Consider the following 21,646-nt stretch of genomic DNA (forward strand, 5'->3'; position numbering starts at 1 on the left):
CTGGGAACTCTGCTTCTGGGTCTCCATGACAAGGGAAAGATGGACAGAGTCAGCTACTAGTAAGCAATATGCGACGAGCGAGGGAAAGCAAGCAGCCGACTCAATATGAGTGATAAAGCAAGCTTCCATTTATTACAGCGCGATTATGTCTTATATACAGTTCCAGTTAATTATGCCTACAAATCATCTGCTGATTGGCTAAGCTCTAAAGGGTTACACTTTCATACGTCCTCCTATTTGCGGTTTCTGCGGATAGCTAACTACATATTTTTTTTTTTCCTCTCTTGTCTACGCGAATTCCTCAAAGTTATTTACAACATTAGGCACAAGGTCAGCATGACCTTATCTCTCTTCCCTTATTAGCAAGCCTGGTAATTTTCCATTTCTAGCAAGTCTGGTAATTTCTCGCTGCGGCCTAGCTTGGTTCACTCCAGACTTATGTCAAAAGCTGTATCACACAGTCCTTCTATGGAACCGTGGCCGTTCTCTTTCATCCATTCTGCAACAGCAATAAGTTGCTGCATTCATTTTTTCCGCATCACCTCACACTGCATTGTGCCCTGGGAAGCAAAGACACCATTCTGAAAAGAAAACCCCCACCTGCCTCCTGCTCAACTCGTGCCCGAGACAGGCTTCAGGGTGTGACCTTGGGCAAGGCCAACTGCACAGAGCTGTTCCGAGTGATGGTGGCGTTACTCCCCTCTCTTCCGAGAGGGAGTAACTGGGAACTCTTCCCAACAGAGCCACTCCAGAACTTACACAAAGATACCCATCTAGCTTTTATTTGCTTCCTCCATGACCCCCAAACGATAAGGTACTCGCAGCCTGAATGGCAGGGATAACAGAAAACAATGATATGTAAGAACCTGACCAGAAGGTGCATGTGGTTCTCCTGGGTATTGGCTCGGTGCCTGGAGAATTTTCTGGGCTCACCTGTTGCAACAGTTCAGCCTTCTCCTGGTCCAGCTGAGCAACGCGCTCTTCAGGGTGGGATCTTGACTTCAAGTGCTCCTCCCACGTGCTGTGCAAGTCCTTGGATGTCAGAGCCAGCATGTTCTGCTTCTGCGTCTGTGAAAGCAACAGTGGCAGAAGAAAAAGTAAGGTGGCCGGAAAAGACAAGAGCGCAGGAGAATGCAGTAACTTACACAGAAACAGGCCTAAGCTCTCCTCCACCCATCCAAGACCTATGGCCAAGGTTGATGTGGAGTGTAAAACACACCTTAGGAACCATAACCAAGAACAGCAGCTGGAGCTGGTGGGAAGAAGGAATACTCTAGAAGCGACAGGATGAGGTTACAACTTTGGGGGATAAGATGACATGCACACACACACAGAATCACCCTACAGCTTTCCTGCAAAGCTCCTCTGGTTCCCTCTATACTTCAGTTTTCATAAGAACACTGCAAAAGGTGGTGCAAAAGGACAACATTCGCTCCTACTTTCAACAGCTACACTCAGATTTATTCATATAGTTACAGACATTAAGTACCTTAGTTTTCAACTTTTTTTCCAACTCCTTTTGCAAGCGCAGCTTGTCTCTCTCCAGGTCACTGTGGTAGCGTGTAGTAACTTCAAGTGAAGCTTCTGGCATAGATTGCTTTTTAAGTGCATCAGCAAGCTCCTGCTGCAGTTGTCCAACCATGCCCTAACGAAACAGTTAAATGAGCATGAAGAAAGTTCTAAGAACATGAAATACGCCTTTAACTTATTTTGTTATACAGTTAGACCTGTCTAGATTGAACCCAAAAGTATGAAATTTTGCCTGCCACCAGCAGGCATCTGCACAGATGATGACCTCTCGTCATCTTTCTCAGCTGAGCACCTTTGACTATCAGCAGCTGTTCACGAGGATTTCTGTTTCCTAACACATAAAAAAGGCTCAGGTATTGTTCTTCCTTGAACAATACACAGGAACACACTGCAATCGGGTATTTTTTTCTAACAAAACCCAAAGAAATCTGTTGTGATCTAAGAGCCACAGTTTGACTGCAAATATTACTCTGGTGACTGAAGGCAGGACTTTGTATTAGAAATGTATTATTGGCTGTGAAGAGGGGAGGGGCGGGCAGCCAGGCAGAAAGAGGATAAAGTTGGAGGGAGAGCTCTCAGGGGTGGGCAACTGAGGAAATCCAAGTAGGCAAGAAGAACGAGGAGCCCAGGTGTGTAGCGCAGCCTGTTGTCCATCTTTCAAATGTTCAAATGTTTCAAATCACCAGGATGCTGGGCAATGAACGGAGTAAACTGCCTCCTGTGGAGCAGCGGGTACCATTAAACTCCCTTTTCCTTGTTGGACTGATTATGACTACTGTTAAATGGGAATATTGTTTAGTGAGGAAGTTAACAGAGGCTTTTGATTAAAGTTGTGATTAGGAATATATCTCAAAGTAAGGGGCGCAGGTCCTCCAGCGTTCAAATAATGCACCCTGGTAGGGCTGTAGCATCTCATCCAGGTGTGACCTGAGGAGAACTGTATCCTCTAGACAGTGCCAGAATCCAGGCAGAACAGGTGGGATTGCTCTGGTGAGACATCCCAGGGTTGACGTTTTTCATTGGGGTGTAACTCTGTTGTACCTAACTCTGACACAGCTGAGACCCACCAGTTCCCAAGGCCGAAGTCACTGGAAGGATGGGGCAGACATTTATCCACTGTGGCTGAGGAGAACTCAGCAGGATGTCAGAGCTCCTGCAAGGATTTTGCACATCTGCTTATTTTACAAACTCATCCGCGTATATAAATGTCTGGTGTCTTAAGACAAGCAGACCTGAAAGGACAGGTTACTGAAGGAGGAGATGGTTAACATGAATAAACTTTTAGTGTTTTAAAGCATTGCCAGCCCTAGAAAGCAAGCTGAGATCCGTACGATGGGTGGGACAGGGAGAGTTACATGTTCTATTTTCTACACACGTTACATCGGGAAAACGGTTTTCCCCACCTTTCAGTCATCATGTAACGCCTTCTAATTGGGACTGCTGTGGCCTTCTGCAGGGTCTGATAGGCGAATGAAGACCCAGGCAGTGGTGGGTCTCCTTCTGGAACGCCTTCCAGAGAGCACCTTGTAATTTCTAATGGACCATCTGTGCCTCACTGCCAGGGAGATTACAGCAAAGCAGTAGTTAAGTCACAGTGCAACTTGAGGGTATCACATGAATTTATCAGGACATTTAAGCTTTTGAAAATACTTCAAGGACAAAATGCTTAAGAGTTTTTATGATGGCTGGATGAAAAGTGGGGGGATGCAAAAAACAAGGGTTCCTTTTGTCTCTTTTCACTAAGCTTGTAGAATGTAACTTATACAGAGATATTATAAAATGGTGCATAGCCATAGCATGTTAACCGTAACTGAGGGTGTGTGTCAAAGGTAAAGCCGCTGATTTGGTAACACATCTGTAGTGAGAATGATGTTTCTGTCTGCTGGGAGAGGGGTGGAAGAGAGTAAGACATTCTGCCCCTCTACCCCTTGCCCTTAACATATTCTTATCATGCCTGAGACAGATCGATTGATTTATTTATTTTTAATCTAGGAAGAAGGAGATTGAGTTCAAATCTCTATTCTGTGCGCTGCTTTTTAAATCCCCAGGGCATCTGTCCCTTTTTGAGTAAAACGGTGAGTCTAGCCTATAGCAGGTCAGGGAAAGGCTGCTGAGTACTTCCTTCCCTTCAGTTTCTCCTGCCCTTTTCGACTAGCACTGAAGGCCACTGCTGCTTGGCAGCCCCCATCCCTAATACAACAGCCCAACGTTCTTGTTGAAGCTGAGTAAGCTTGGTTTTGGTTAGCTAACGAATATGAAGTCGTTCTCCTGAAGCAAGTGGTGGAGTCATAGTATACTACCGTGTGTGGGTTAGTGTCCCACAGTCCAAGGGAAAAGTGTCTGCGCTGCAGCAACTAGCAAACTAGTTGTCCGATACAACAGTTGAAGGGAAAGTCTGGCGCTTCCCCTCTTCCAGCCTGGTAGTCCTGCTACTTCTTGTTGTGGGTGGTGAGCATAAGGACCACTGAACTGACTGGAATTGACTGAAGTAAGGACTGGTTGAGCTGACCAAATGGTGAGTCTCCCCTAGAAAAAGACCATTACTATAGTCATAGAGCAAAACCCCTAAAAATCATTCTTCTTGTTTAAGTTTTGTAAGAAATATATATATATAAAAATATAAAGAAATATTTCTAGAACTGTATGGATCTGTGCTAGAAAACCTAGGACATCTACTTACAGGTAGTACAGTAGAACTCCTTCTTACTGATTCAAAACAATCCATCCAAGACACAAGCTGAGGAAAAACTTCTGCTGTTTTTGAGTCGGTTACTGTACTCTGTCAGCAGCACATTGCTGGAGGCAGAAGAGAAGAATTAATGTCTTCTGGAAGAATACAGTGTCCAAAAGAAATGCAAACCCAGCACCACTAAATTTGCACCCCAATCTAGAATGTTAACTGTGTCCTCAGCAGCATCAAAACAGGTTTGCAAATGCATGAAATGTATAACTATTGCATGTATTGTTGTGATGATGTAATGAAAATAAAAGGCATACCCAGTGACTACTGTTCACTCTGATTGAATACTTATTTCCATTGAATTTTAAACTCTTTTTTTTTTTTTTTTTCTGGAAATGATCCCTTTAGACAGTGTCGTGAACACTCCTTAAATGGTTTTCAGTTCATCGGTCCCCCTAAAGAATTCTCCACTTCAGCTCATGCTATTATGCACGTGTGAAATATATTTTTTCTTTCTAGCCTGAAGTTTTCTTTTAACCTAAACGTAGATAGCTTAAATTGATATAACCTAGGCTCTTTTATCTTTATGCTACTCTTTTCCAATAGCCATGATGTTTTGTTCGCCTCTCAGATGGGAAAAGTGTGTGCTTGTAGAATGGTAGTGCATTTTTGTCTGTGGGGCAAAAAACCAAGGGCGTATTGGAACCCCACTGTTACAGGTCTGAACGTTAAAGCTTGATCTAAAAACAAAAGGGTTAACAGAACAGTGATTTGAATTTAAAAAAAACCCGGGGTGGTGGTGGTGGTGAGACATGGACACGACACACGCCAGAATACAGTAATATTATCCAGAAATCCTGTGTCTTTGCATCTCATGTACATTCTCATTGTTTCTTCGCTCCTTTCCTGTTTGCATAGGTGAAATGGATCAGCACTTCATCTGGCAAGTTGTTTCTCTTCCCTTCCTCCTGAAGGGGAGGCAACTCCCTGGTACTCTTGGACTTCTTTGTTTCAGCAATACCTTGATGGAGCAGATAGAGATAAGGAGCATTAGATGCGGGAGCTGGAGCAGTATAAGAAGACTGAAGCCTATAAAGTCTTTAGCAGGAAAGCACAGGACAGACAAAAGGCAAATCACACAGACAAGGTATTGAATGGGACAAAAAGATGGGCCTGGAACAACACAAGATTCCCAGCTGGTTGTGCAGACTGACACTCGTTTACAGCCTTTGATGTAAAGGCTTGTTAAAACGTGGATGCCTATCTCTGGGAGCTCATCTGTGGGTGTGAAATAGAACATTTTTCTTCCGGCAAATCCTAGTTTCATAAATATGACATACAGCAACCTACACCAGAAATAATAATTGTCATTATTTTGTCACGGCAGTGACCAAACCATTGTTAATTGTTCTCCATTGTCCTGGTATTGCTTGTTAAAGAAAATGTGTGTTGAATTCAGAAATTTAAAGTGCTAAAGCAGCTAAAGTGGCAGAACCAGGCCCTGTCCCTAGCGTAGCCCGAATCCAAGGCTGGTTTAACACCCAGTCCAGTTAATCAGTGGGAGAGCAGAGAAACAACAGATGATCAAATTGTGCACACAGGTGCTCGCAGACATGCAGATGTTTTGAGAAAAAAAATCAGTATATGTAAATAGGAATTGCTTGTTCAAAGACTAAGTGTGCTTGAAGGAGTGTGTGAGTTAAAGCAGGCAGAAAGATCACGATCCGAGGAGGAGCTTGGAACCGAGGCAGAGACTGGAAGCAAATAGATGAATCAACAGGGACAGGGTCAGGTGATGGATTTGCAGAACGGACAAGACCAAAGGAAACTTCTAAAAACCTCGAGCATTGACTAATGATTTGATAAGTGTGTATAAGCTGTGCTGTATCCCTTTGCTCTCTGCCACTCGCTGGGGCGGTGGCCCAGCTCTGAGGGGCGATTAAAGCAAACCTAGTGGTACCCATGTCTGTGTAAATTTCTCCTGTAACACTATATGTGAAGCATATGACGGAAGTGCTGGTAATCCACCGGTGTTGTGACTGTTGACTGATGTCCCGTGTTAGAATAAATACAAGTACAATGGCTAACAGGCCTCATAGGCATGAAGAACATGAGAACGGTGGTGCTGGGTCAATGGGTCTGTGCTTTTCTCTAGTGCTCTCCTTGCTACCACCTAGCACTCAGCTGGCAAGTTCATGGGCACAGCCAGGACCAGCCCAGCCTCTTGTTTTCCAGGGAGCCGATCACCACACATATGGGAAACAGACAGTAGACAAGACGTAGTTCTTCATATCCTTTCCGTTGTTTTGCTAGAGAATCTAAAGTTTGATAGACCTTATTTTGTTTATATTTATATTGGCACTTCAGTGGGTCCAGACTAAATGGCAACTCTCTGCCTGACTGCTGCAAAAATTGGTTTGAGCCCTCGGTTAGTAACCAGCCGTTGGTTAACTTTGTCTTTGAAATACAGCAACCTATGGTGGAATAGGAAACTGAGACAGTCAGGGACATCAGTTGTATTTACTCAAAGGAGGTGGAAAATTTTCTAGGGAAATTTTTTAATAGTGTTAGCATAAAAATCCTGTATGTGGCACATGAGCGACTGCTCTAGGCAAATGGCTTTTTAGAATAAGAAGCCATCCCTGCCTTAAGTGACGCATTTTTCTAAATGTGTCACTATGTGAATAATAAGCTCACACAGCAAAGCTGCAGCTACCTGATAACACAGTATTTTTCCTGGTTTGGAGGATTTTTTTATTCATCTAAAATTTTCCAACAGTCGTCACTGCTAGTTTATTCCCTGTATGACAAATAAGTAGTAAATGAAGGTGTTTTCACACAATGGAACAATCTGCATGTCTACATTTTTTAACAGCTGTTGCAAAGATGTACTTGAAACCCTGAAGAGCTTTTGCTTTTTATACTACTGAAAACCACGCTACACAGCTTTTTGCAAATTTCCAGTTTGGAGAATCGCACAGTAATTGTTGGTTTGTTTCTGTGAAAGAAAAAAAACCCACCACATCTTCCTTTAGAGGCAGTATTTTGCTGCAGATTTTAGTTCTATCTTTTCTATTTCATCTATCTCTTCTCCAGCTCAGAAAGGTCTACTTCTTTAGAAATTCTTCTCGTTTGATATGTTAGAATATCTCTGTGTAGTAGTCAAAAAGGAACTGGACCTGCGCTTTGTCTCACTAAATTCTCATTTCCATAATACATGCAGTTTTCCTTTACTTATTAAAGAAAATTACCAAATCCCATACAGCTACCTGGGATCATGGATCAATCCGAATATGCATGGCCCAGCATTACTTTTTGCAACTGATCTAAAATTCTGTGCCAAATTCTATCATAACCCAGGAATGGAAATAATAGGGATGACGTACTTTGCATATCTTCTCTGCAGGTTGTTATGACCCACTGCAAGTAAATAAGAAAAAATACAGGTAGTGGACATTTCTAAATAAACCTCTGACACCTGAAGAAGTCATTTTGATATCAGATTTATTCTCACCATACTTTCTGCATGGAAGACCAGAAGAATCTATGCTTTTAATACAATTTGTACAGAAAAGCATTGGCAAAAATACTAGAGTACTTGTTATGTTTGTTCCTACATCAAACATGCTGAGGTGAGGCTTAAAAGCCCACCAGTGAATTCACATTTGCCGCAGTGCTGTTAGTAAAAGCTGTAATTATCTGTATTTTTTGAGAATGCTTGAAATGAAACACAACCTAACTCTCACTTATACAACAGTGTAGCACAGCAAAGACATTAGCATCTAATTTTTTCATTATAAGATGTGGGTGCATAACCAGGAAGAACACTAACAATTATTTCTTAGTAAACTTTTACAGCATAAAACCATTTAGTGGGGCAGTGCAAATCAGAACATACTCTGACTGTGACACGAAAGAACACTTCTGTTGTATAGGTAGACAAAAAAATTGGCTTAGTGGGTTATTTTCATTCTCCCAGTGCTGTTTCCTCTCCTTTCGTTGTCAGTAACCTAGCTACCCAGTGATTTTTGTGGGACATTAGGGTTAGCATAGATGTTAGGTTACCTTTAGATGCTTTACATGTTAGAGATGCATTCCTCGTGATTCTGCTCCACGCACAAGAAAAAGCCCAGTTTGCCTTTGCCTGGAGTAGGACTCAGTATGTTTTCAAACAGTTTTCTGCAAGGATACAAACACTGCCCCACTATCGCTCACAATGCTCTGGCCACAGCCTTAGCACAGATCACCATTCCACCTGGCCTCACAGTGTATCGATACATCGATGGCATCCTCAGCGGGGCAGAAGGGCCAGAAAGCATTACAGGTGCAATGAAAAACATTTGGGCAACACTAATCAAGTTGGGACTGGAAGTCCCAGAGTCAAAGTGCCAAGGGCCAGCACGAGAAGTTAAATTCCAAGGAGTCTGGTGGGTTGCAGGAGCTGCCTCTCTTCCACCAGACACACTGGAAAAGAACGAATCTGGGCACAGTCCATCCAGTACGCTGGAACTACAACAAGTTCAAGGGACTGTGAAGTACTGGCGTAACCATATTCCTGCCTTTTCTGCCATTGCTTGTCCCTGGTAGAATTTGTTATAAAAGGGAAAATCATGGCAGTGGACATCTCATCAGCTCTGTGGTACCATCAAGTCCCCCTTCCTGCAGGAGCATAACAGAGCCTGGCCGCAGGGTCTCCACTCCGCTCCAGCCCCCGTTACTCCTGTCAGCACGTGCTGAGGTTGCAGGCTGCGCTGCTTAGGGAGCCGTGGCAGCACACATTTAGGATGGTGAATGCCGGCCATCCTGAAAGCGACAGCTGTCTTTTACCCTAAAAAGCTTCCTGTAATACTATGCTTCTCTGAGGTCCCAGTTTTCTCGAATTGCCCCCACCCCAAAGCAATTTCCCCACAGGGTCCCTAAGCAAGGCAGTGGAGGAGTGGCTCTCTCAAACTCCCTCCCAGCCCTGCCCTGGCTGAAAGAAGGCAGAAAGAAGCCTTCAAATGAGGGAAGTTCTGGCTGCAAGAGAATACAAGCTGACCAGGTCTTGGGATCCACTGACATCAACAGAAATTTAGGTGAAAACTCCCCTTTCACATGAAACTCAACTCCCCAAACAAAAAACAGTTGTGATGGGAAACTATGGTGGGGGTGGGAAATCAGTGCTGGGGGCAGGAAAGCATCAGCAGGATGGGAAACCATTGAAATGGGAAGTTGTTCTGTCATTAAAAGTCAAACTGTCACAACGCTGGCTGACCCAGGTGCTGGCGGAATGATCGCCGTGGAGATGGAACCCCAGAACACTGTTTGCCCCAACAAACGCCACGCTGGCCAACTGCCGCGGCATAGAGCAGCACGCTCCTCGGGGTGCTCCTGCCTTCCGGGTAACCCCCAACCAGCTGTGCCGGCCAGCATCGCACCCCATCACCCCCCTTCGCTTCTGCCCACAGAGAGGTTCCCCCTCCAGCTGCCGACAGGACCAGAGGTGCCTGGCACAAGCTTCACCACTCTGACCATGCCGCCACCGGTCACTGCTGGTGTTCTGCCCTCTGTCCCAGGGCTGCTGATCACCATTCGGCCTTCCCAGCTCCACACCATCACCCACCAGCCCGCCCAGGCAACCTGGCAGGGTGTGCAGGGGCCCCTGGGGGACTTGGGGCAGGTTGTGCAGCTGCCACACGTGCTGCAGCTCCCCAGCGGTGTGCAGCTGCCCCCTCTGCCTGCTCCTTGTCCCCCTGCCTATGGCCGGGGACAGCAAGTGGTGATGGGGACACTTGTGCCCCACCAGCCAGTGGGGCTGGGCCCATGGGACGTGGGCCAGGGGCAGCCCCTCTACCCTACGGGCTGCACTGTGCTGAACGTCCCTGCCCATGCTGGGCCCCTGCCACCCCAACACCCTGCGGCTCAGCACTGCGTGCAGGTCTCCCCTGTGCTCCACACCCATCCTGGCAGCGCCCAGAAGCTGTTGGAGGCCTTTAACAACGACGTGGTGGCCAGTGAGGATGGCATCCCTGCTGCCACCTCCTGCCAGCCCGCCCTGGATATGCTCTCTGGCAGAAGCAGGACCAAGCACCAAGGTGAGGTCTGCAGGGTGGCAGAGCCCATAGGGGGGTGACCTGCACCAAGGAAGGCTTGCATCACCCTGGGGGTGGCTTGGCTTCGTCTGCTTTTTCAGAAGTGGTGACCACCCTGGCAAGCCCAGAGAATCTCCTGGACCTGCCCGAGCTGGGGCCAGATGCCTTCAATGAGGCCTCTCCTGAGCTGGCAGAGGACAATCTGCAGTTTCAGGATGAGCATTCGGCCACCATGGACAGCAGTGACCTGCTCACCTGGCTCTACAGCATCCTGGAGCTCTCTGAAGTTCTCAGTGGCTCCTCCTTGACCACCATCCTCAAAAAGCTCCCGGAGCTCTCACAGTACGTGGCAAAGGGTGGCTGCTCTAAGGAGCAATCACTGGCGGCAGGGCTGGGGGACAGCGAGGACACCAACCATGGTGTCCCTGATGTCCCTGTCTTGACCACCACCCTCAACAGGATCCCTGACCTCTTAAGAGTGCATGATGGAGGGCGACTGTCCCAAGGACCAAGTGGTGGCTGCAATGCAGGAGGACACCAACCCCTCCTGGCAGAGGGTGGCAACATCCCCCTTGCTGGACGCCAAAGGCAAGCAGGGTGGGCTGGCAGCGGTCTTCCCCACCCGGCTGCCAGAGAGTCCCATGGAGCCCTCTCAGGAGGGTCCTACGGACACTTCAGAGGAGAGCCCCTTGAAGGGATGCTCAGAGGGTCCCCACCAGGGTCTCCCAGAGAGTCCTCAGCAGATCCTGCTGAATAGTCCCCTGGCCAGCCCCCCGACTGCACCCCAGCATCATCCGCCCCGCATGGCCCAGCTGGTGGAGGAGGTGCTGCGGAGGCAGCCCCGGGTCATTCTGACCCACTTGCCACCACCACCGGGCATCTCCTCCTGCCGGGTGGTGCCCAGATCAGGCAAGGCTGCTGGCAAACAGGCCAAGTGCCCCACACTGGCTGACACCCTCAGGATGCCAGAGACGTCCCCACAGGGCAGCATGCCACCCAAGAAGAGGAAGAAGATGGTGGTGTGCCCAGTGGCAAAAAGCTCCAAAACCCTCTGGGAGGGGAAGCCGGACAGGGATGCCACGGCGGTGGGCTGTAGTGGGGAGCAGGGGGGCAGCAGCAAGCAGAGGGCATCCAATAGCGACTATGTGCCCACCAAGCGAGCCAGAACCCTGAGGAACACCAGGAGACAAGGTGCTCCACGCTGCCCCAGTCGCCGTTGATATATTGATAGAGAAGGTGTGGAGCACAGATCCCTCTGACGTGTGACCTGCACCCACCCACTGCAACCCCAGCCCTCTACCAGATCTGTCTGTCTTAATTCATTAAAGGCTTGATGTTCCTTGCACAGTGCCTCTGCCTGCGGTCATTCACGCAGCGGGAGATGAGGGTTAATGCAGCCCCTGCCACATGCAGAGATCTGACGCTCCACCTTCCCCTCTGTCGAGGTGACACCTCCACCGAGCTGACCCACTCTCTAGAGTATTTACAAATGAAGGGACTTCTCATCAAGGGAGGCAGCCTTGGCAGGGGTGAGAAAAAAAGACCAGGTAGCGAAAAGAGCACCGTTATCTAAGTTGCGCAGGAGGAAGACTTCCAATGAGGAAAGTTCTGGCTGCAAGAGAACACAAGCTGATCAGGTCTTGGGATCCACTGACATCAACAGAAAATGAGTTTAAAGTAGGACAAAGATAATTGTGGTAGTGGGAGATGGTGACCTCTAACTGAAATAGTTCTGCCCCAAAGAGGCCAAAATCCCGCTTGGGGAGCATGCGTAGTCCGTAAAACACTTCAGCAGTGCTACTGAGGATGCGTACGCGTTTGCATTAGAAGCCAGAAACCAGTCACCAAACCTGTGTATGACACATGACTATGCAACGTGCGGCGCTCTGAGAAAGGCCCTGAACCCCTTCTCAGTGTTCCAACTGGACCTAAAAACTTTGCATGTACTTTTTAATCGCTGCCCCCAAAGCGATTTCCCCACAGGGTCAGTAAGCAAGGGGGTGGCGGAGTGGCTCTCTCAGACCACCTGCCAGCCCTGCCCTGGGCGCCGGTGCCTCCGGCCCTGCCCCAGCAGACGTTGCTGTGCTGATGGAGGGGCTCCCTCCCTCTCCACTGCACTTGCAAAGGGAGTGGCTGGCTCACCCTTTGCTGCCCACGCAGCCAGCCCTCACCTTTAGCTGCTGTCATTCCCAGGGGCGCCGGCTCTCTCCCAGCACCCTCACACCTTCTCCCTGCAACACCGCGAGAGAAGCGCTCGCCAGGCACACGGGTGCCGTCACTGCCCTGCGCAGCTGGGCACCCCAGACTGGCCCTGCCTGACTGCCTCCCTCACCAAGCACCTCCACCTCCACAGTCTCAAGCTCCATCCCTTTAGACGGAAAGGGGGTCACTTTATTGAGAAGTAACTGTTCCTCATGAGGAACACAGTCTCTTCAGGAGGCAAAATACTTCAGTAGCGTTTAGAAACAAAGCTGGGGCATTTGGGAGGGCACCTCATCACTACTCCAAACAATGTGACCTTCGTGGAGAAAAGCTGAAGAGCTAGACAGTTTCCAGAGGACAGCAAAACCTGACCTGCTGAGAGCTTAGGACAGTGCACGTCATGTTCTTCTTCACACTTGGTGCACGTTTGACAAGCTGCGAGATGATGGTAAATTACTTCCTTCAGAGAGGACAGCAAGACACTGTTGCCAACTCAGCTTAGGCTTTTTTGGTTTTTTCTGGTTGGCCAAGCAAAGAAACGGAGGCAGTTTCAAAGTGCGCAGAAGCACAGCTGCAGACATAATTTCTGCTGTCACGCAGGCAGCAGGAGTGAACTTCATCCCTTTGGGTCCTTTTGAGAACACCAAGCACCCAGATGGTGCTGAAGGATGTTTTTTTACATAGGGGACCCTCGGAGAGAAGCAGACATGTCCAGTTTTATTCCCTGGGAAAATGCCCTGACACTGTCCTGCCCCTCAGGTGGCAGTAGGACAATTAAACGTATTAGTAAGCATGGGCTGATTCCTGGCCCACCATGATTCGAACAGCAGCCCACAAATCCCTCAACTAGTTTTGTTCTGCCTGTACTTACGACAGCTACATTGCTCTCTGTTGTGGGGGAAAGCAGATGACACAGCTTGCCCCTTTGATGCGCAGGGCTGTGTTTCAAAGGACTACGACAAGCCCAGAAATGCACAGCACAGTACGGCTTACGAATCAAGTCAGTATTGCATCACAAACCATAATGCATGTGTCTGTCTGAGAAAACGGGGTTTATGTAGGCACGTGGGAAGTGGGTCTCTTGCTCAAAACCCAGAAAATCCTGTTTAGAAAAATTCATATACTGAAACGATAAGGCAACATACTTCTGGATTTCTCTCTAAATCCCCACGGAGATGTAATTCCCTCACTGCCATGTGAGATCATACAGCTTGAGGCACTTTTCATGTAAAGCCAAGAAAGCTCAGCTCAGAAGGCAAAGATCCTTCTTAAGGGAATGGATCATCTGTAACTACAAGACACCTTCCCGCCCACTGAAACATAGCAGCAGAGTTAAAAGCAGTTTTCAAATTCCAAGTGGAGACATTCAAAGTTTGAAAACTACAGGACATTCTCTTCCTAGCACAAAATAATCAACTTTTTCCCACTTCTCTGCAAACCTTAACCCCAGTGCTTTGTATTTTTCACGCTACAGCACAGAAAGCCAGTACCCACAGTTGCACAAGGACTTCCACTGCCAGTGTGCAAAGCATTGAGGAGTCTGGGCTCAGCCTTGGCAGTACAGGAGTGATCCACCTCAAATGCACTGCACAGTCTGCATCTGGGAGTATCACAGGTCAAATAGTTAATCACTGCTTTTCCTCCCAGTAACAATAAAAATAGAAAAAAAAAAGAAAATCTCCCTACTTCACGGCTCTTCTTTACAGGCTAGAGGTTTATGGAAGTGATGACCCATTTCACCCAACATACAAGACACCTTTTGAACAATTTTCAGAGCTGTCCAAAAACCCCCAGATCTTACACAACAATCAGTCCAAAGAAAGTACAGAGGTCTCTGCGCTACTGGACACATGCAGGAACACTTGTGTTTACTGGACACCTTTGTAAAGGGAAAAGGCATTACACCAGGGTACCAGACCCTTGCCCAAAAGACTTTTCAAACCACCTGTTTGTTGACGCAGTCACTGCACTTCAACCCTTCCACCCACGACAACATCCTCTCAGGGGGCAGACTTGCCTGCTCTTGATCACAGAATCAGTCAGCAGAGATCATATTGAACCAAGCTAAAAACCAGGCCCAGTCTCTACGTTCACGGTTGGGATACACGGCTCCTATCACAGGGCACACACGGCGGTCCCACCTGAGTTACGTATCTGAAGTTGCATTTCCCATGGGTCAAATATTCCTCTTCAGATCTGCCTTGAAACTGAGGGCTCATGGTCAGTGAGAAGAAGAGAGTTCCTTGCCTCCTGTGCAGTCAGGTCATGTTCCCCTGCTAAAAGCAGCCTACTCATTTGTGTACAATCTGTTAAAAGAATAAAACCAAGTCTGAAGGTTATTCATTTGCTTCCTTAACATCCTACCATTTGCAGCATCCAGCCCGCAGAAGACGACTTCTGACAGAGCAACTTCTCCAAGCAACCTGCTATAAAAGGCAGGTCAACAGAATCACCAACAGCCAGGTCTGTACCCTCAGGGAGAGACTTTCAAAGCCCTTTGGAGGATTGCACTGGATCTGCGTGCTTTAGACCCCACTGCGTGGATTTACTGTTTTACTGGCAAAGGTTTTATGTACCACACATGAACATCTTCAAAACACCTACTGTAATGGTCTCATGCATAAACAGACACAATGATTCTCTAATATCACACAGGAAGAACTCAATGGATGCTCCTACCAAGGCAGTGGCTCCCTTCTGTAGCCACTGAACAAGCAAAAGGATGGATCAGAACGACATTATGAAGCTCTGAAGCAAAATTTCTCTCTTCCTTTAGCTGTAATTTAGAGCTTCATTGAGTGCTGAAGAGTGTCAGCCTGACAGCTCTGAAGCGTGAAGCGCTTGATCCTCTGTGCCAGAACCACACCGGCACTGGCCACACAAGCTGCCTGCGTACTCACAGGGTCAGGGTCAGGGTCAGGGTCTTTACTGCCCTGCCACCGCAACACAGAAGTGAGGAAAGTAAAATGGAGATAGAAGTGTTCTTTCTCCACATAGTTGATGCTGGCAGCTGCTTGCCTCCAGCATTCCTGCACCTCAGGAGCTTGGGAAATGACAACAAATGTGAAACTTCCTGAAAATAATTTGCCTGACACACCACAGTGTAACACTTCCGTATGCCCACACCACACTTCTGGCTCCCAGCTGCTCTCCCGTGCTTCCCTCTAGCTACCTTTGAGGCACCTTTTCCATCTCCTCAGATCTGGCCAGCTGAAGAACACCCAACTCATGGCTCTAACATTCTTCCCCTTCCTCTCAACATCTTCCTGGTGGTCTCAGCTTTCTGCCCTCCAGATTAGGGGTTTATCATAACAGGACAAGGATAGCACTGGGTTGTTTTTTTTTTTTTTTCTGTAAGGAAGCCAAATACTTAAAACTCTTAATTAAAATATAAAAATTAAGAGGAAGGGAAAAGCCAAAATGACAGCCAAGTGGAAGTTTCATTTGGTGCTCAAACCACCTGAATACTTGTGCTGCAGCTGCAGCCGAAAGCTGGCCCTTAGATGGCTGATCAGGATAAAGCCCCAAATCCTGCCACTAAGGTTTCAAATTATAAAATAATCCACCTAAGGGAGGGCAAAATGGATAAACACAAACATCGCCGTATGTTTACAGGGCCTTCACAGCACAATGGTTCTCTGATGGCACCGAGATCTTAGCAGTATGAAGAATTACAAAGGTCAAGTGCTATTTATAAGCAACGTACCCTTAAATCAACACTAGTGACAAAAGAGCCAAGCACTTGACTTGCAGAACGGCAGGTGATTCGTGACTTTCTCCACAGCTTCTACTACTGATGAAGCTTACAACCACCTCACCATTTGGGAACGACATCCGTTGCTAGTGTTGCTCTGGTTGGAAACTCAGCCAGAAGGAATTTGTCATTACAGGAATTCTCATGCCACTGAACTGGCAGCAAGGTACACAAGCCTCTTAATCCCTTTTTATACTTTTACACTTGTGCCATAAAACCATTCTCCACTCTCCATCTCACCACCTCTCCAAGCAGAAAAGTCCCATCTGCCACACACGTGTCACAAACTACACAGGATATGACACAGGTTTCAAATACATCAGAAAGTATCAAATCAGAAACTTTAAAACATAAAAGAAAATTTAAAAAAGGTGGCAGTGGGAAATTATTTTCTACCTTGATTGTTAGGTTCACAAGCTGCTAGTAGTTAACATTAATGGCTCACTATTTCAAGGTCATGATGGCAACAGTTCTGCAATGTGTGGATATCAGCGAGAGAATTGCTGCCTTGCACCAGTTCAGGTGCTCCACCTATACCTCGTCACAGATTTGAATTTTTTTTTTTTAAATGCTTATCAGGGTAGGATCTGCCTACCAAGACCAGATTTTAAGTGAAGTTACATTATGTTCCTCTTGATTTAAATACAGCAAGATAGCTCCACTGCTACATTCAGCCACAAGAACGTAAACACCTCCAGCTTCATAGACACCCATACATTATTTTTGTAAGGAACAAATGACTAAACATGGAACAATACTATGAAAAAGCAAAAGAATGCACACAATCAGCATTTTCCTATTTGGACCAAAAAAAGAAAATCTCTAACAGCAGATAAGTCTAAATTAAAAATCAGCCACATCCAGATCCCAAATGGGGTAGGGGTTATTGTGTGCCACAGACCTGGACTTGACTGTTGAAGGAAATCACGCACTAAGGAAAATTTGAGGTGGTTCTGCAGAAGTTTAACTAGAGCCTTGGCAACCTGGGACGTGAAAGGTACGTGCGCTATAGTATCACCCACAATAAAGGAAACTAGTCTCGCATTTTGAGTCTAACACCGCATCCGCAAACAAAATGAGGCTGCTACATTTGAGGAACACTGATGGAAACCTCACCTGCCATCCCAAAGTTATGCAATTCTTCCCTTTTTGCCACTTTCCTCAGCCTTGGTACATCTTTTGCAGAATCTGCAGCAAGGGCCCATAGCTTCTTCCTGTTTCTAACAGTGAATGTCTGGGTTTCACACGTTGGTTTCTTGTGCGGCACCAATAAGACCCAACGCTTGCCTTCATAAATGCATCCGTACACTAGGGAAGAAAAGGAAAATTACCAGCCACAACATTGTACTGCCCACAGGGCAACAGTGTGCCTCACTTCCTAAGAGGATTTAAGACAGTAAATAACCCTCAAATATCTTCATAAACAAGCACAATTTAATCATGTGCTTTTAATCTGATTGCTGACACAATCTAACAAGAAGACACATTAAGGGAAGCAGAGCTGTAGTTAAAAAAGTGGGGCTTCTCTTTCCTCTCCTGAGGGTTTACCATCCAGAGCTGGTTGAAGTTCTGAACCTGTAAACCGCTCCCTCACACTTCTATGCTCGCTTTGGGAAACAAAGACGGCTGTTTGAATTCTTTTGCAGGTACAGTCTTTCTTTACTTTTGAGTTGGAATGAAATGAAAAGCTGCCATCAGTCCCACTTATGGCACAGGGACACAACCATGTTCCATGCACATGCCTGCACAGAAACACACGCAGAGGGAAACCATCCCTTGGGTATCAAACACAGAAACAGCACTGAAAACCTTGACTTGTGAGAGTCCCTGCAGCATTCTCCCAGGTCAATACACAGCATGCTTGTGGCAGGATCACCACTGCATGTGCGTCACTTGCTTTCATTTCCATCTTCATCTCTAACCTGGCACTTGCCACCTCCAGACTGCAGCATGCATAAAAGAATTCTGTTTACTAGAAGCACGGCACCGTGTGAACCTTCTGCATGAAGTCCGGTATTTAAAGAAATTGCTATAAAGAATAAAAATCTGCCGGCACCACTGACAGACATACACGCTGTGTTTTCTGAACAGGGCCGATACATTAAACCTGCAAACTAAGGACTGCGACACCTTGCTCCTTGCCCCTCTTCTTTTGCCCTCAGGCTGGTGCAGGAGCTCCTTTCACGAGAGCAGGCACACCACAGAAGCAGCTTTGCCGCCCACTGCCAAAGTCACAGCCTGCTCATCCTGGTCCCTCACCCTGTCTGTGCTGGTCTGTGCCTCTGTTCCCCTTCCTGCCCCTCCACTCCTCTCCCTGTCCCTCTCTCCTGCTGCTGATCCTGTATTCCCTGGGGCACCCCCCTGCCCCTCTGTCTCTGTCCCACTTCATCCCTCTGCCCGCTCCTCGCCAGTCCCTGTCCTTTCTCCATCCCTGCCCAGCCCCTCCCGCTCCCCCTGCCCCTCTGGCCCCCTCCTGTCCCTCTCCGGCCACCCCTCCGCCTTGACCCACGTCTCCCTGTCGCTCGGTGCCTCTCTCCCCCTCATCCCTGCCCCATGGGGGCTCCGGGGCCAGGATCTGTGCTCGGGCAGCCCCGGGCAGTGGCCATGGGGCCTGCAGGGCCGGGGCTGGGGGCTGGTGTCCCCCAGGGCCCCACTGCAGGGCACCATGCCCCGGGGCATGCTGGGAGCTGTAGGCCGGGGCTGCCCCATGGCCAGGTTGTTCCCAGGGCATGCTGGGAGCTGTAGGCCCGGGGCTGCCCCATGGCCGGGTTGTTCCCAGGGTGTGCTGGGCGCTGTAGGCCCAGGGCTGCCCCATGGCCAGGTTGTTCCCGGGGCATGCTGGGAGCTGTAGGCCCGGGGCTGTCCCATGGCCGGGTTGTTCCCAGGGTGTGCTGGGCGCTGTAGGCCCAGGGCTGCCCCATGGCCAGGTTGTTCCCGGGGCATGCTGGGAGCTGTAGGCCTGGAGCTGCCCCATGGCCAGGTTGTTCCCAGGGCATGCTGGGAGCTGTAGGCCCAGGGCTGCCCCATAGCCAGGTTGTTCCCAGGGCATGCTGGGAGCTGTAGGCCCGGGGCTGCTGGCAGCCATGTTGTTCCCAGGGCATGCTGGCAGCTGCCATTTCCCACCCTCACCCTCCTGGCAGCCATGTTGGGCTGGGCAGGCACAGCCTGTGCTGGGGCTGTGGCCGGGCTGAGGGGACCTGTGGCCGGCCGTGGGATGAGGGATGCTCTTGGGCTGGCACAGGGGTGTCTGCTGCCTGCTGGCTGCCCGGGGGTTCTGTGGGGAGGCTCCAACCCCCTGGAGTGCCAGGCCCCGGGGCAGCTGGAGTCAGGCCGGGCCGGGGCAGCCCTGGGGGTGAGCTGAGAGCTAAGGAGGGAAAGAGGCCCCAGAGCCACCCCGGCGTTTGTAGTTCCTGCAGGAATAGGGCTAGCGTGTTTTTCTGCTGACTCCGGCAGGGCCCTGGCTACACCTGCCCTGCTGAGGGACTGGCAATATGCAGCTGCCTGGGAGAGTCACCAGACGGAGTATGAGTGCTCAAGCCTTGTTTCCCTTGCTGGAAAACACTCCATTCTTAAATACAGCCTGTCAGCGGCGAGATCCAGGCAGTCGGGATTGCTTCCTGTAGGGAGCAGCCTGGTGACTTGAGGCTGCTGCCTTCAGTGGCAGAGCTGGACACTTCTCGCTGACAGGATTAAGTTATAAAGAATCACTAGGAGAGGCTGCAGCTAAAGCAGTGATTAACTCCACCTATTGAATAAGCTCAGTAAGGGGTGGCAAGCTTTCTGAGGTACCTGGGCTATACCAATAGACGAGGGTAGTGCGGTAACGGTGTGTTGCCTTCAAGACCATACAGCACAGAGAATAAATGAAGTTCTATAACAACAAGTAGAGTGCAGGTGCCCCAGGAAAGTTCAGCTGAAGTTCACCAGGTTGTTGACCACCAACGATCTCTAAAGACCCCAAGAAAGGCCCCCAGGAACAAAGTGACATATGCAAGTGCCTTATGCATATGTAAATAATTTTGAGGAAGTAGGTAGTACAAAGTACATCTTCCCATCTGAACATGCTCAGAAAGGACCCTGAGGGGCTGGATATTGAACGGTGGAGCGTGTTGATGGGTCGTAGCTTGGTTTTTTTCCTTCTCACGCAAAATTTCATTTTGTTTTGTGGGTAAGCAAAACTGCATATTGCAATGTGTTTCCTTGATTGGTAGTTTTTGCATAACACGTGGGATCTGCAGACCTGCAAACCTGTTATGCAAACGTGTTATGCAGTTTAAACCCTGGTGCCTGGATACCCCAACAAGGACACATGCCTGGAATAAGGGTTCGCAAGTCTGGGGTATGCCATGGTTCTATTCCACGATTCACAACAAATCGCTCATGAACATTTCCTGAGTGGAGTGTTCTGATGGGGTGGGGGATTTATTCCCATGTTTCAACTCTGTTATCTAGTTTGGACTAAAATGTTTAAGGCACCAAGCCCATACCCCATTTATTATCCATTTGAATATGCCAACCTGGGGATAACATGCCTTTCTATTTGTGGTGTATGGATTCACCGTGGGGTCTCAATACATACTGGATCCCCCCTTTGCAAGGGGCACAGATCCCCTGCCCAGCAGGCAGCTCGTTGAGGGGCCCACCAGGACCTTCTCTGCCAAGCTGCTTTCCAGCAAGGTGGCCCCCGCCTGTGCCAGGGCCTGGGCTTGTTCATCCCCAGGGGCCAGAGTTGGCACTTGTTGGACCTGATGAGGTTCCTGCTGGCCCCTTTCTCTAGCCCAGCTGGGTCCCCACCTCCCAGCACACCCACTGTGGTACCAGACACCCCCACCCCCCATTTTGTGGGTGCCAGCAGTGCTCAATGCCAGACCATCCCCACTGGGTTCAGGCACTGAGGGTGAAGCAGCCCCAGCTGCGGGATGGATGGATGAGCTCCACAGATAGATCCATGGATAGAGGAAAGATTTAACATTTCAGATGAGGGGGCAGGCCAGGGGGGTCCCAGCCCTGCACCCCACCAGCTGCTCACTGGCAGGGGAACCCACTGCTCTTGTGGGAGCAGCGCTGCCACCACGGGGCTTGCAGAAACGGACACAATGGAGCCGGCAGTGGCATCTCCACCAAGCCTTTGGGCAGCCCCACAGGTGGGAGCAGCCCTCCTGCAGGCACAGTCCTGCCCGGCACAGTCCTGAGGCTGCCTGCCCACGTGCCCTGCCCACGGGGACATGGTGCTGGGGCCTGGGCTCTGCTGGGGTGCTGCTGCCTGGCCCCACGTGGATGGTGCTGCCCAGGCCCATGGAGCTGATTCTGTCTGGTGTCATGGGGCTCCTCTTCCTCATCCCCATTGGGCTCCTTCTGCCCACCTGCACAGGGCTGCTTCTGCTTGGCCCCGTGTCCTCCCCTTGGCCT

This window comes from Falco cherrug, unplaced genomic scaffold (genome assembly GCF_023634085.1).
Source record: "Falco cherrug isolate bFalChe1 unplaced genomic scaffold, bFalChe1.pri scaffold_41, whole genome shotgun sequence".
Classification (NCBI taxonomy): Eukaryota; Metazoa; Chordata; class Aves; order Falconiformes; family Falconidae; genus Falco; species Falco cherrug.